Source organism: Euprymna scolopes, chromosome 26 (genome assembly GCF_053919585.1).
Source record: "Euprymna scolopes isolate OS-2025 chromosome 26, ASM5391958v1, whole genome shotgun sequence".
Taxonomy (NCBI): Eukaryota; Metazoa; Mollusca; class Cephalopoda; order Sepiida; family Sepiolidae; genus Euprymna; species Euprymna scolopes.
Window position 1 is genome coordinate 81972545 of NC_136507.1, and position 17500 is coordinate 81990044.

The window sequence follows — 17500 nt, forward strand, 5'->3', positions numbered from 1 at the left end:
CGTGCTAGAAAATGACTCACATCAGACAGCATCCTATATCTTTATAAAACCACAATTCCCCCATGCATGGAATACTGTTACCATATCTGAGCTGGTGCGTCTATCACTAATTTCTCCCTCTTGGACAGAGTCCACAAAAAATCTAAACACGCACTATCGGCCAAGCTCCAGCCTCTGTCGCATCGCCGCAATATTACATCGCTGTGACTGTTTTACAAGTACTTCAATGCGTTCTTATGAACCGATAGCATTTGTGATCGTACGGTACATACTCCCGACTAATCCGATGAGCAATATAATCCAACCCGTTTGCTGCTGGGATCTCCAGATGTGGAAAGCCTAACTGCTTTGATATTTTTTCCCCTTTGACTGCTAGACTTTGGAACTCCCTCTCTGCTTCCTGCTTCCCTGGCTGAACTAATCGGCAGAAATTTAAATGTAATGTGAACTCAACTCTCCAGTCTCCTGTTAGACAGGATCCTAAATAGTAGCACTTTACGTCCCAAGTGGCAATATGCCTTGTTTGGGACGAAAAGGCGTTTTAAAAAATTACAAAATACAATGTAGACTGACTCACTTGAAGTCTTCTAATTGGACGAGCGTTCCTGTATAAAGTTCGGACATTTCCCTGAATAGTTGAATGAATTCCTCATCTACACGTCGTTAAGAAACTTACTACGTCTACAGCATCCAAACGATCTCAGACTGTTTTCTCTGTTATCTGTACAAATACAATTTATAAGGAAGAGAAATTAGTATATGTACTTATGTGTAGTTGTGGACTTAAAGTTGTATGCGTGTATATGCTACCGTGTGTCTATAGTTTTCTGTATGAGTATTATATAGGTGAATGTATATATTTCTACGCACACCTGCACAATATATATATATATATATATATATATATATATATATATATATATATATATATATATATATATATACACACATGACTACTTTAATCACATAAATAAATATACGAAAGTATTATTTTATGCGTAAATTTTAAGTATTTGCTTCAATAGTGCTCAATACATAGGTAGAACTAGGTAGTAAGTTATGAACATGGCAATTAAGCTACACAGAATATTCCGCGTTTCATCCACACTAGGATTCGTCAGGCTTATGCCTAAGTCGTACGAATGTTAGCGTGGATGAAACACGAAATATTCTGTGTAGCTTAATTGCCATATATATTTTTATAATTTACTATATATATATATATATATATATATATATATATATATATATATATATAAATTGTACCGAAGGTCAGAGAAACATTGGAACCGTTAATATAAAGTGGACCAGTTAATAGTTAATAGTGTTAGGCTCTCGTCAGCGGTCCCCATATATTTCTGAACTTCTGTGCAGTTTTGATAAATAAATATTAAGCTCTTATATTGGAGTTCTTTTCTTTATAATGGAGCACTTTGCTGGAATTCTTTCCCACAAACAGTGAACATATATACATGGTCTTCCAGGGATTGTTTCCAATTATTGTTTTTAGATCCTTCTCCCATTAAGCTAGTTGCTCCTATCACAACTGGTATAATGGCCACTATTCGCCCATGTATGGAGTATTGCTGTCATATTTGGGCTGGTGCATCTGCTACTAGTCTCTCGCTCCTCGACAGGGTTCAAAAGAGAGTCGCAAATCTGATAGGCTCTAAACTGGCATCTAAGCTTCAGCCTCTGTCCCATCGTCAAAACGTTGCATCCCTCTACCTGTTCTACAAGTATTATAATGGTGAATGCTCTGAAGAACTGCAAGCACTCGTGCCCCCACGACGTGAACACCCTCGACAGACCCGACAAGCTGCAAAATCCCACCCCCACACTGTAGAGATCCCTAGATGTAAAAGATCTTTCTACTCCAGTAGTTTCTTCCCCAGAACTGCTAGACTTTGGAATTCCATTCCAGGTCACTGCTTCCCCAACTGTACTGACATGCATAAGTTCAAGTGCAACGTGAACTGACATCTCGCTGCCCTAATCCCTACATAGTACCCCAGTAGATGTTTCCCCTGATAGTAGCCCCCTACACCAAAGTGGCAATGTGCCTTGTTTGGGGTGAACATGTAATAATAATAATAAAAAAATGTTAATTTCTTTCAGGGATCATGTCGTTTTTAATCATTCTGTAGGTACAGATATTTTGTTAGCTTTTCCAGCTCTTTTAGTCATTTGGAACAGTGACATCACTAATGAGCGCGGTTCTTTCGGGCTGGATTCACATTACAATGTTTGGCTTGATTATCTTGTCTTTTATATATATCTGTTTGCCGGTATTTCTTTGTCGTAGAACATTGTCACCTTTGCGTTTGATGTTATCGGTGAATGTTTGACGATCTGTCATTTTTTTTTTTTTCCACTTATTATTATATGCTATGATAATAATGATCTGCAAAATAGAAATCTTCAGTTAAAATTAACAAAAATTCTTGGAAAAATATTGAAAAATCGATTTCTCCCTTCTTTCGCTCTTCTTATATATAGTAGTATCTATTAATATAGACATGCACAAGGTTCTCTACACTGACGTGACTATGTTTCGATCAGAAGTTATTAATAAATAAGAGCGGAGGAAATATGAATTGGAACAAATACATTGAAGACATTGCCAAGGTTGCCAAAAAAAGGTGGGCTCCCTCTACCGTGCTAGAAAATGACTCACATCAGACAGCATCCTATATCTTTATAAAACCACAATTCCCCCATGCATGGAATACTGTTACCATATCTGAGCTGGTGCGTCTATCACTAATTTCTCCCTCTTGGACAGAGTCCACAAAAAATCTAAACACGCACTATCGGCCAAGCTCCAGCCTCTGTCGCATCGCCGCAATATTACATCGCTGTGACTGTTTTACAAGTACTTCAATGCGTTCTTATGAACCGATAGCATTTGTGATCGTACGGTACATACTCCCGACTAATCCGATGAGCAATATAATCCAACCCGTTTGCTGCTGGGATCTCCAGATGTGGAAAGCCTAACTGCTTTGATATTTTTTCCCCTTTGACTGCTAGACTTTGGAACTCCCTCTCTGCTTCCTGCTTCCCTGGCTGAACTAATCGGCAGAAATTTAAATGTAATGTGAACTCAACTCTCCAGTCTCCTGTTAGACAGGATCCTAAATAGTAGCACTTTACGTCCCAAGTGGCAATATGCCTTGTTTGGGACGAAAAGGCGTTTTAAAAAATTACAAAATACAATGTAGACTGACTCACTTGAAGTCTTCTAATTGGACGAGCGTTCCTGTATAAAGTTCGGACATTTCCCTGAATAGTTGAATGAATTCCTCATCTACACGTCGTTAAGAAACTTACTACGTCTACAGCATCCAAACGATCTCAGACTGTTTTCTCTGTTATCTGTACAAATACAATTTATAAGGAAGAGAAATTAGTATATGTACTTATGTGTAGTTGTGGACTTAAAGTTGTATGCGTGTATATGCTACCGTGTGTCTATAGTTTTCTGTATGAGTATTATATAGGTGAATGTATATATTTCTACGCACACCTGCACAATATATATATATATATATATATATATATATATATATATATATATATATACACACATGACTACTTTAATCACATAAATAAATATACGAAAGTATTATTTTATGCGTAAATTTTAAGTATTTGCTTCAATAGTGCTCAATACATAGGTAGAACTAGGTAGTAAGTTATGAACATGGCAATTAAGCTACACAGAATATTCCGCGTTTCATCCACACTAGGATTCGTCAGGCTTATGCCTAAGTCGTACGAATGTTAGCGTGGATGAAACACGAAATATTCTGTGTAGCTTAATTGCCATATATATTTTTATAATTTACTATATATATATATATATATATATATATATATATATATATATATATATATATAAATTGTACCGAAGGTCAGAGAAACATTGGAACCGTTAATATAAAGTGGACCAGTTAATAGTTAATAGTGTTAGGCTCTCGTCAGCGGTCCCCATATATTTCTGAACTTCTGTGCAGTTTTGATAAATAAATATTAAGCTCTTATATTGGAGTTCTTTTCTTTATAATGGAGCACTTTGCTGGAATTCTTTCCCACAAACAGTGAACATATATACATGGTCTTCCAGGGATTGTTTCCAATTATTGTTTTTAGATCCTTCTCCCATTAAGCTAGTTGCTCCTATCACAACTGGTATAATGGCCACTATTCGCCCATGTATGGAGTATTGCTGTCATATTTGGGCTGGTGCATCTGCTACTAGTCTCTCGCTCCTCGACAGGGTTCAAAAGAGAGTCGCAAATCTGATAGGCTCTAAACTGGCATCTAAGCTTCAGCCTCTGTCCCATCGTCAAAACGTTGCATCCCTCTACCTGTTCTACAAGTATTATAATGGTGAATGCTCTGAAGAACTGCAAGCACTCGTGCCCCCACGACGTGAACACCCTCGACAGACCCGACAAGCTGCAAAATCCCACCCCCACACTGTAGAGATCCCTAGATGTAAAAGATCTTTCTACTCCAGTAGTTTCTTCCCCAGAACTGCTAGACTTTGGAATTCCATTCCAGGTCACTGCTTCCCCAACTGTACTGACATGCATAAGTTCAAGTGCAACGTGAACTGACATCTCGCTGCCCTAATCCCTACATAGTACCCCAGTAGATGTTTCCCCTGATAGTAGCCCCCTACACCAAAGTGGCAATGTGCCTTGTTTGGGGTGAACATGTAATAATAATAATAAAAAAATGTTAATTTCTTTCAGGGATCATGTCGTTTTTAATCATTCTGTAGGTACAGATATTTTGTTAGCTTTTCCAGCTCTTTTAGTCATTTGGAACAGTGACATCACTAATGAGCGCGGTTCTTTCGGGCTGGATTCACATTACAATGTTTGGCTTGATTATCTTGTCTTTTATATATATCTGTTTGCCGGTATTTCTTTGTCGTAGAACATTGTCACCTTTGCGTTTGATGTTATCGGTGAATGTTTGACGATCTGTCAAGCTGAATCGCTCCACAGATCTTCCAATGAAGATATTTATATACTTTGTTATGGCGGATAGTGTAAGCGCCATTTGCTGATGAGATTTGGCATCCAGACAATATGGCTCGGGCCTGCAATCGCTGAGTGACAACCCTGCATTGGCTATTTGCTTGTAAGGCAGCCATTAAAAAAAAAAAAATCTATTTGTGATGTGCGTGTTTTTTTTTTTTTTTTTTTTTTTTTTTTTATGTACTCATACCAGTAGAGTCGCTCCCGCAAAATGACAGATAAAAATGTATGCTTCGCCCGTATTCGCACTAGCATTTATATTTATATTATTATATAATGATATGCATTACTAGCGAGAGGAATGGGGAGCGCCCGGCTTTGCCCGGGCGTAAAAGACGCTTAAATATGATATTTTAATTTTTCCAGATTTTGTGGATATTATGATTAAGTCGTAATTTAAAAGGTTAAAAAAAAAAAAACCTATTTGGGTGCCATCGGGTTGAACCAAAACCAAAACTGCAGCATTCAAAGCTGGTAATGTTATCACTGTACCATCGTGATAGGAATATGAACAGATTAAAAATTAAAAATAAACTAAGATGGATGTACGAAATGTATAACGATTTTTTTTTTAACTTTGACCCATTTTTAACCCCTTAAAATCTACTTTAACCGGCTAAAGACTCATAAAAGAACGGTATATTATCTATTATTTATAATCTAATATATAAAAGGATATATGTCTATCTTTCTCTCCATATTTTCAAACTCTATCTCCTCCGAAACTAAAAGTAGCAGAGCGGCGCTAGGGGCCTCAAAGGATTCGATTTTTTACGGACCGTTCTTTTATGGATCTTTAGCCGGTTAAAAAAATTTTTAAGGGGTTAAAAATAAGTTAAAATTGAAAAAAATAAAATCGTTATACATTTTATACATTTATCTTAGTTTATTTTTAATTTTTATATCAGTCATATGCGTGTTACGTTGGTCCAGTGGTAACGTCACCAGCTTTGAATGCTACAGTTTCGGTTTCGATTCTAGCTGATGGCACCAAAATTTTTTTTTTTAATTTTTACTTTTGAAATCGTGAATTTTTTTTAATAATATACACGAAATCTGGGCAAATTAAAATATCATATTTAAGCGTATTTTAAGCCCGAGCAAAGCCCCACTCCCGCTCCCGCTAGTCTATCTTATAAAGAAAAGATATATACAGTAATCAGTAAATAATAGCCCAATCCTCATCTAAAAAATCCAGAAGCGTAAAAGATTATTTGTTATTTAAAAATCACGTGATCTCAATCCAATCGAATTTGCTCTGAACAAAGCCGATTTCAAAGTCCGCGACGTTATCCATAGCAACAAACACGCATTCTCAACAGGAAATTAATCGAACGAAGCAGAAATAATTATAAGATCACTAAAACGAATACATAAAACGCACCTAGCTCACCGATCCTTTCCTTTAGTGTGGGTTACGATATCGCTTTTGATTACGGCATTCGATAACATTGCACGAGGCGTGTAAACTACACGAAACAAATTTATTTATTTATTTATTTATTTACAAAGGAATCACCTTTTATGAAGGCCAGGGAGCCACTCGAGGATAAAGTTAATGAGTGTACGGTAATCGATGGAATTATATCGTAGTGATCATCAGTAGTGGAAATTTGTTAAATTGGATTGCTTAAGGGGACGGTTCATCAAGAATTTGTTTACGTTGGACTTGAAGACGACTATATTGTAGTCAGTTGGAAAGCAGGAAAACAAAACAGCGTTCCACAGGCGTGCGGTTCTAAGAAAGAAACTTTGTTCATGGAACCCACGTTGAGGTTTTGGCACAGTTAAAGAGTGGGGGGATTATTGATAGACGAGTGTTTTTCGTAAAGGTTTGGCCAGGAGGGGAACAATAGATTGGATCTCAGACGAGCACTTGGTATGAAAATAACGATAAAGTAGAGACAGGCTCGCAACGTCTCTTCTGTGAAAAAGAGGTTGTAGGGGAGAGAAAGGGGCCTCCCCTATACTAGGCTACGAAGTCTATTTTGAACTGTCAAGGCAGGATAGGATGTTTTGAGAACAGCTCCTGCCCAGACGTTGCGAGGGTACTTAATCCTAGGACGTATTTGTCTCTTATAAAGGTAGAGATTTTATATATTATATTATAGTATATATACTAGCAGTTCCGCCCTATGTACTGTACATAAGTTTATGTGCATATGTATATATTAAAAAGTGTGAATATGTAAAGTAATGCCTTTCTGTATAATAGTCTTCCTTAACTACCATAGAGAAAAGACAGACAGAAATTTTCACTTTTATAGATATAGACAAATAGATAGATAGATAGATTGGATGCAATATATAGTAATGATTTAAAAAGTATTTAAAAAAAAAAAGACTCATGCGCTACCACCGAGAATCGAAACTAAAACGTTTAGCTCACGATTTATTTTGCCTCTGCCGTAAATGACTGGTCTATGAAAACACGTTTACTGCGAGGCTAAAAATTAAAACATGAACCAATAGCAACAACGTTATGCATTCGTAATGCCGGCGTTCGACCTTCACCTGACAAATTTCATTTTTATTTTATTTTCACACTTTTGCACCGATTTTTCCGGGCTAAAACCCAAATATAAAGTTTTGCATGGATTCAAATACCTTATATATGGAGTTTCATGTCTGTAGACCAAAAACTGTAGGAGGAGTTTGGTAGGCAAAATTTGTTAAAGAAAAATATATACGTATACATAAATATATATGGAAACAATTTTGTGTTTACTATAAACTTTTTACGCAAATAAAATATATATAAACTTTTTACGCAAATAAAATATATACACACACACGAGGGACACACACAAGTATAAATCATGTAGAATATCTGCATGAATATAATTACACGTAATAGTGAACTAAAGATGATTATCTCATTAGAAAACCGAAAAAAACTAATAAGGAATTAATTAAAATGAATTTTTAAAAGAATATGCAAATTAGCTAGATCTTTTGCTAGTGAATGCAATTCTACAAACCATATATAACAAAATTGTATTTTCTTTTTGAATAAAGGAGGGGTTTTAATATGAATATTAATACACACAAAAGAAAAATGAATTTATAGGAGTACAGAAGATTTTTATATATATATATATATATATGTGTGTGTGTGTGTGTGCGTGCGTGTGAGAGAGAGTATTAAGATCCTGTTTTTCAAGTTCAACCGGCGAATTTTCTGTCTGGGGAAATACCGTGATACGTAAGAGAAAGAAAAAGCAAATAAGATACAATAATAAAAACACAAGAATATCTAAAACGCATTAGCGACAGGAAATTAAAACATGTTTGTGTTAATATTAGTCCCCATACCATCACCACCTCCACTTCCAACCGAAATCGATGAGGTACCTATGTCATTGCCCACCCCCACAGAGTTGGACATAAGCTCAGTTTTTCATGTGGGGATAAACACAGATCTCAAAAAAAAAAAAAAAAAAAGGGGGGGGCATTCTCGATTGCGCAAAAATTTAACTTGCCTCAGTTAAGAATGATTTCGAACCAACCAATAACAGAAAAGATTACATATAGTCGCATCGGAACAGATACTATATATCATTAGACTGGATAGCAAATTGCATTGTTATAATGACTGAAATTATACATTCATGACCTGAGAGTTTCATATTTCTGTTGTAGCTATTGACGGTGTAGAACTCTAAGAAAGCAACCGTTGCCATGAACGTGCATCGGAAGCCGAGATATATCATTGAATTCTTCCATGCAACATTCGCCGGTGCGTGTTGAACGTTTACGAAGCAGATGCAGTTGATGTCAGCAGTTAGGAGATAGGTTTGTCGATTTCAGAGAGGCGAGAGAGATGTGCGTGACAATGTGCATTTCAGATTTTTACGGCCGAGGCATCAAAAGAGGCTGGCTATAGAGCATTTAGAATGGTGGTGACTATGAGAAAAATAAATTCTGGAACACAAAAGGACGCTTTTTTTATGGTATCACTCTCGTCTTCGTAGCTCTCTCACGTTTGTGGAGGTAAAAAATAGGAGGCCTAACTTTTAGAATGACCATCGTGTGTGTGTGTGTGTGTGTGTGTGTGTGTGTGTGTGTGTGTGTGCATATATATATATATATATATATATATATATATATATATATATATAGAGAGAGAGAGAGAGAGAGAGAGAGAGAGAGAGATGGCACATTTCATTAAATAAAATAGAAGTTTTTTGTCTATTAATTCTATTTTCGATCCTTTCCAACTTCCGAATAACAGTCTTCATCTCTGGCGGGAACTGGCTGATGTAATCACCATATTTATTATAAGTCCGAGTACTTTGCAATCCTTCAGGATTCATCGTCAAAACCAGTCAGATTAATTCATTCCTGATGATGAATCCTGAAGGGTTGGAAAGTACTCGGATTTATGATAAATATGGTTATTACATCAACCAGTTCCCGCTAGAGATGAAGACTGTTATTCGGAAGTTGGAAAGGATCGAAAATAGAATTATCTGACAAAAAAAAAAAAAAAAAACAAGGCCGATAGCCATTAGTTGCGTGCTCTCGTGTAATAAATGAATGCGTGAATGTAGGATTGACATGAAATTCTTACAGATAAACTAAAATGACCGGAAAATGGGCTGAAATGACTTAAATAAATAAAAAGTAAATGACTTAGAATGACTTTAATGAACTTAAGGATGAATTGAATGACCTTAAGTATGACTTGAATACTTAAAAAATAACTGGAATTCTTCAAAAACAACTTGAATGATCTGGAGAATGACTGGAATGGCTTTGAGACTGACTGGTTGTAAAGTGGGTGATCATTTTACATTAAATTAATACAAAAAAGTGATCCCCCACTTTATATCACAATATGTACAGTATGTAGTAAGATCAGATACTACACTTTGATCTTGGCCAAGAAAAGGGTATTTATTTGCTCCCCCACCGAGCAAATTAGGCACAAGGCCGATTTTTAATATGAGGAGTGAAGGGGAAATGGGGACCAACTCCCCAGGGAGTAGGGGAGCTGGATAGTGACAATTGGTATGAAGGGTTGCCCCTTCATTTACCAAGGTCTTATATGTGAGGCTGCCCCCACATATGGTCTTTGCTTGCAGTATCTGCCGGAACAGATACTACACTTTGATCTTCATATTTAATTTATTCCGTTTAAAGAAAAAAATTACAATAAAAAAATTCAATATAAAAAGGCGAAGAAAAGCTTAAAAAGCTAAGAACAGCATCTATTAACAACAGACCTTTGATCTTAACCAAAAAGGCCAAGCACAAAAGTGTTACGGACCGACGGACCGACGGAGTGACTTATAGAGTCGCTTGCACGCGACTAAAAAACGTCTATTTTATTTAATGAAATATGCCATAGAGAAAAATACTGCCTAAATATATACACACACACACACACACACTCGCTGTTTGTTTACAAACAGGCGGTTTGAGCACTGTAAAATTGGTAGACGGATGTTTGTTTAAATAGACATTCGGACAGGTTATTTGCGGGCATCGCTTCTCAGAAGCTTCTGTGGTCGAGTGGGAGAACTGCCGACTGTCAACACGACGGTTCTAGGTTCAATCATTGGCTTGGGAGAAGTGCCAGTCTACCAGTCTCTAGCGGCACTGATGAGTTGTGATACAACGAAACAGGACTGTACGTCGATGACTACAGAGAGAGAGAGAGAGAGAGAGAGAGAGAGAGAGAGAGAGAGAGAGAGGGGGGGGTATACACTGCGAATGTAAGCGTCTGTGTTTACTCGTTTATGCGTGTGTTTGCGGGATATCGCGTAATACCCTTCGTAAACTTGAATAAAGCTGCTTATTGACGCGGCTGATATTGTTTCTATAAACTTTAAGATATTTCAACCTCGTGGCTTGTATACGATAGTGCAAGAGGTAACAGTCCAACGGGGAAAATAATGCAGTTTCAATCTCAGCTTGAAAAGTCAACATAGACCCACTACTCACACAGTGTAAGTTGTGAACATTTATTTTCATGACGTACTGCCTACCTCTACTCTTGGACTGAGCACTACTGAAAATCGAGGTATAATTTAATAAATCTCTTTGTGAGGATACATAATATAATAATTATATATATATATATATATATATATATATATATATATATATATATATATATATATATATATATATATATATATATATATATATATATATATATATATATATATATATATATATATATATATATATATATATATATATATAGAGTCTAAGAAGCTTTGAATAAAAAATAAAAATAAAGAATGCAGTTTAGATTCCCGGAAGGTAAACAAAAATTAATTTTAACCTATCGCAGACTAAAGCACCTACATAAACAATTATATATATATATATACACACACACCAATATATATATGTATGTACACATCTATATACAAACAAACGAGATAGTAAATAAGATATGTACGTGCATGCATAAATATAAATATATACAAAGATATTTTCACACATACTTACATATTAGTAAAGTATAAGTACACGTACGGACACACACGATATAGATAGATAGATAGATAGATAGATAGATAGATAGATAGATAGATAGTTAGATAGTTAGATGTACTACTGTGTGTGTAAGTTCGTTTTATAAGACAATTACTTGTGCAAAAAACGTACAATATTTTAAACATTCCAATTCACCAAATCCATTAGGTATGATCTTCTATCAATACTTTCGGTTTCAGTGAAATACTGAAAATTTAATGTTTTAATAGAGTGGCTGATTGATTGATTACCTGTGTGTGTGTGTGTGTGTTTGCGTGTGCGTTGATTATTGTGACTCGTAATCGTGAAAAGCTGATGCAATTTGATAACATTTCTCGTTAGTTACGTGTTAATCTCGACGAAATGAGGACGCAAATTTCTCAACGGCAAAAAAAAGTAAATAAATTTTTAAAAAAATGAACCCCCCCCCCCCCAAAAAAAAAACGACGATTTCCACGGGTTCTGCCGATTAATCGGTTGGAATCAATAACTATCGACATTTTTTTCCTTTTTTTTTTTTTTTTTTTTTTTTTACCGTTTGCACTTTTTAATAAAAGTTGTCTCGGCGCCGAGACCTCCTGAATGGGAATCTCTCTCTCTCTCTCTCTCTCTCTCTCTCTATCTCTCTATCTCTCTATCTCTCGTATTCCCACGCGTACACGAGGACGAATCGTTGCTAACGTAGACCTGTTGAATTCGATGGTGCAACTAGTTAACTAGCGAAAAGATACAAAAACGCACGGGAGGGAGAGAGACGGGGGGGGGGGAGGCAAGACACAAGCATGTTTCGTTTCGTTGTCGTCATCTTAGAAGATTATATATTGGACTATTAAACAAAATGGTTACGAAAGAAAGAAAGATAAAAGAATAAAACGGACGAAGTGTTGTGGTACCTAGTGGTAGTTTTAAGCTGGTTCCCATCAATGAAACGCGCTCATTAATAGACAAAAAAAAAAAAAAAAAAAAATTAAACATAACATTCAGAACTTAATAATAGTAGTAGTAGGAATAATAGTAGTAGTAGTAGTAGTAGTAGTTATAATAATAAACAAGCGGCTTCGCACATTCTCCTTTTTTAAATTGAGCTAGTATTTTGTCTCTATATAAAACATTCGAACACTTGCTATACAGTTAACCACCTTTTAGAAGTAATCGAAAATGATTGAAAGAGACAGACAGACAGACAGACAGAAATAGTGTCAATCGAAGTATGAATGAATGCTGTTTTACATGTATATATACATGTATATTATATACATATATACATGTATATTATATACATGTATATATATACACATGTAAATATATTCATAGTCTATATATACATACACACACACACATATAGTCAGAGTTGTTTTCCGTGATATATATATATATATATATGTGTGTGTGTGTGTGTGTGTATGTGTGTGCGTTTGTGTGCGTGCGTGCATATGTATATATTGTTTTTTTTCAGTGATTATATATATAAGTACATTAATGTGTTTGTGTAAAGATATATATGTGTGTGTGTGTGTGTCTGTGTGTGTGTGTGTGCGCGCGCGTGTGTGTGTGTAAGCTATGTTTGCTCATATATTTCACATATCTATATGCACGGGCACCACAACTGCACGAGTGTATATTCATATCCATATATACGCACACATGAATATATAAACTCATTCGCAGATATAGATAATTGCATATACACGTGTGTGTATATTACATACACTCAAATATAGACATATTTAGAAAAACTGGTAGTGTATATATATATATATATATATATATATATATATATATATATGTATATATATATATATTATTTCAGATTAATATTTTCCAGTGTTAAATACATAAATTAATTTTAACGAGGTTCATACAAGAGTGCTCAATACCGAAGTAGGGCAAGATATACTTTTTAATTTGCTTTACATAAGCATTTATATGTCGCTACACATTCATGAGCATGTTTCGGTTTACTTCGTTACAAGTAACTAGAGACCTCTATACTGTTTATACAAAAGTAGAAGCCGTGCGTTTAAGTTAAGAACTCTAATTTTAAGAAGTATCGTCTGAAGAAGTCTCTAGTAATTAGCTGACCAAAACATGCTCACGAATGAGTAGCGACATATAGATACCTATGTAAAAGAAATAAAGAGTGGAAATGGAAGTCTCCGTTCAATCTAGAAAGACAATCGATACCCCTGCAAGGTAGCGGCACATGTAATTATGAGCCAAGGGTTGCGTAATAACCAATCACAATTCTGCTGAATAGATACTGCTTGAGTCCAGAGGCAAGAAGTTCAGGACGACTTGAAACAATGCCGAGATAAGCGGAGGAGAGCACGTGCAGCCCCTGGAATTTCCAAATGGCCACCAATTTTAGGGCTGACCAGGTTCCGCGTTGCTTAACTTCGGTGATCTAGCGGGAACCTATGTGTTAACGTGATTATCCCGTAAAACATTCATATACATATGCACATATATGCATATATATACATACACATACATACATATACATACACACACGCATACATAAACACATACACACACGCATACATAAACACATACACACATATACATAAACACATACACACACATAAGAACACACACACACACACATATATATATATATATATATATATATATATATATATATATATATATATATATATAAACTTACGGTATTTTATTTGTGTTGCTAATACAGAGTTCTTCTCACAGAAAAGCTGAATTTTATCGACTTTTAAAAAACAACCTTGTGTCTAACTTTACGCTCGCGCGTAGTCTTAGAGAGGCGTACATACAATCATATATACGACAGAGTGATTTGTGAAAGCAGATTTAAAATTATTTAAATGAAGATTAAACGGCAAGCGAGTACACAAATACCTTTCGTCGTTTTTAACATGTTATATGAAGAAAAAAGAACGGTTTATCGAAACTTCGTTGTTTACGTTAGAACGGTCGTTCTCGTTCGTTACTCCTATAATAATATTATCATTACTTGATAGGCCTCCCTTCGTCGTATAATTATCTGACACAGCCTGAGTAAATTAATTTCATACCAGTAGATGACATGTCCTCGACAATCAGACAGAGTCTGGGTTATCATTGGTGCAGAACTGCAGAGGTCGATCCCTCCTGCGCCTGTCGGCTGAGATATATTCCTTGGTAGTCCTAGGAGATCCACCTTTCGTTATTCGGAAAGAGCAAGTTTATTGCATACTGCCTGAGGCGCCCCTAGCGTGGAATACCGACGGAGCTCTGCTGCCCTTATATATAAAAGGCCAGAGAGTGCTCTTCTTTAAGTCTCACTGGCTTGACTCCCCCTCCCCACTTTCCGACCCTTGTGCCATATCTTCCTGTGGTGGAGGAAAGGAAATATATACTCTCTTTTAGCTAGCATAATCTATCCCTACTAGGAAGGAGTTGATGCTTGGGAGGTGTGATTTCATGAGGACGTAACAAATACTAAACACCTCTTCCCCTCGCATGGTCATCTCTGAGACGACAGCATCAGCATCAGCATCAGGACCACAGAACAAACCAAAATAAACAATACTTTGCAAAGGAGGTGGTTATGCCTGGCATGACGGTCTCATGACAAAAGAATAGATATCTAACCATCACTCTGAAACAAAAAAGTGGGGTAATGCCTGGGATAAATATTATTTTCACAATAGAAAGATTAGTTGGTTGTTTCTGTTTTACGGCATATCAACCCTTTTCGGGTTATTTAATGCCGGATCCAAAGATTTTGAAGAAAAATTTTTTAATAGAATATATTTGTTGTTTTCAAGTCGGTTTCTATTTAACCCATAGTTGGAACCCTAACAGGTACTACCACTCCGGGTCAGAGTGGACCTGGGAGCAATGGTAATTAAAGGGTAGCTCCACATTCCCCAAAGCCCGCAAGCTGGGGCCTCACCACTGGATATAGTTTAAGGTCATATCCAGGACCCCCATTTAGGGACTTTTACCCTCTGCAGGGGGCAGTCGGTGTATTCTAATGCCCCACCGACAGGGCACACAATAGAAAGGATATTGCATCGTCTCGTTTGAATTTAACATCGAAAAATTATACATTTGAACAGTAGACAGGTAGTAGTAGTAGTAGTACTACCTATTTACAATGCCTCCCCACGGAGCAGAGTTAGACACCAGGGTCGTTGTTTAACGTGGAGAAAAGGTACAACAATAAAAATTGTCTCAGTCGTGAAGGATTTCTCCTCCACTGAAAGAGAACGAGACATGGAAGTGCCGCATCTGAAGAACAGATACTACATTCTGAACTTGAACTTGGCCAAAAGGCCAAGTAGTAGTAGTAGTAGTAGTAGTAGTTACAGTGTTGGCTAAATCTCCATTAATAATAGAAGCAATAGTATAGTTTCGGCTTCAGACAGGCAGATACAAAACCTCCATTAATTATAGATGTAATACATGGGCTCCATTATTCGCTTATTCATATCGGTAATTTAAATTATCACGTGCAAAAAAAAAAAAAAAAAAAAAAAATCAAACAAAAATAAAGCCGAAAAACTCACACATAGGTGAAACAGTGAAACACGTGTATGCGTATAGTCCCAATAATAATAGTAGTAGTAGCAATAATAATAATAATAATAATAATAATAATAATAATAATAATAATAACAACAACAACAACAACAACAACGACGACGACGACGACTACAGCAATAACAACACTTACCTTGATTAGCATGGTGATATGTGTTTGTTTTGGTAGGTAAAATATCCCTAGTGTATACGATCCAACACGGGTAAAGGTGTATAATTCCAACGGTTGAGTATATCTACCTGCAGTCTGAAGTGCCTGTAACGTTTTTATAGATCAGAGCGCTCTCTCTCTCTCCTTTTCTCCCTATCTCTCTCTCGTCACACACGTAAGTGCTCTCTTCATTTACGTACGAAACCATTCACTTACGTATTGCCTCAACCTGCCAGCGAACCTACCTGCTATCTCCCTTACCTAGCGAACTCTCTATTAATAGATAGTTCCGATAGGCTCATCATAAAAGGATACCTCGGCTAACACACACACACAATATATATATATATATATATATATATATATATATATATATATATATATATATATATATATATATACTAGCAGGGAGGCTCGACGTTGCCCGGGATTGAATGATGATAAACGAATGTTTCACACTCCCATATTTTTATTGTCATCCAAACCGGTGAAATCGCCCATTTTTTCAATCAAATCGATTGATTGCCTACCCACTCTACTTGGAGACCCATCGCCGCGCACCAGGAGGAAGCTTCACATACCTCTCCGCAGTTACTTAGTCCACTAAACATCGTAGTCTACATTGCACTGCAGAGAACTTACTGTTGATTGTATAAAGCAAGTCTTTTAGTTTTTTTTTTTGTTTTTTTTTTAAATATGTAATGGTTTGAATTAAAGTTTAATATAAAAAAAGGTCAAATATGATGGTTCAATTTTGCTCTAAACAGAAACGTTCACTTCGAACGCGAAATAACCTATTATTGAGTTTATATGCCAGGCTTTCTACTTGCGCGATAATAAACTTCAGTGATGTTAGGCTGCACTAGTGGTGCTAGGCTGTATAAGGTGTCATATTTGGTAAAAATCGCATGTTGCTTCTTTCATTGGAGTATATTGATTATCGATTCTGATCGAAGACTTTCCGATAGAAAACCCATTTAAGAACATTGCCAGATACATAAAATGCATTTGTGTGAAATTTCATAAAAATCAACACAGCCGTTTCGGGGTCGATACACACAAACACACAGACAAAATGTTTTTGCCCAGTCGTAGATATGAGAAGTCATGAATATGGATATGTTAAGCCAACACATTTCAGGTGAAAACATTATTACGTACTTAAGTGCCGTGGCGAAATTAGTTTGAATTATAGAAATAACGAAAAATGATCCAGCTGAAAAATAATTACAAGTAAAAA

General features: G+C 36.1%; 1 protein-coding gene across 11 annotated transcripts in view; it reads right to left on the reverse strand.

Annotated features, from left to right (window-relative positions):
- LOC145248222 (uncharacterized) overlaps positions 1-17500 on the reverse strand; it is a 461949-nt gene that overhangs the window by 84853 nt on the left and 359596 nt on the right. Inside the window, exon 1 of one of the 11 annotated variants that reach the window (XM_080110091.1) lies at positions 16243-16537. The exons of 7 other annotated variants lie outside the window; for them this stretch is intronic. The gene's annotated coding sequence lies outside the window, so the exon portion shown is untranslated. Of the gene's footprint in view, positions 1-16242; positions 16538-17500 lie in introns of those variants that run through there. 3 more of the 11 variants (XM_080110097.1, XM_080110093.1, XM_080110095.1) reach the window with 3 other exon arrangements.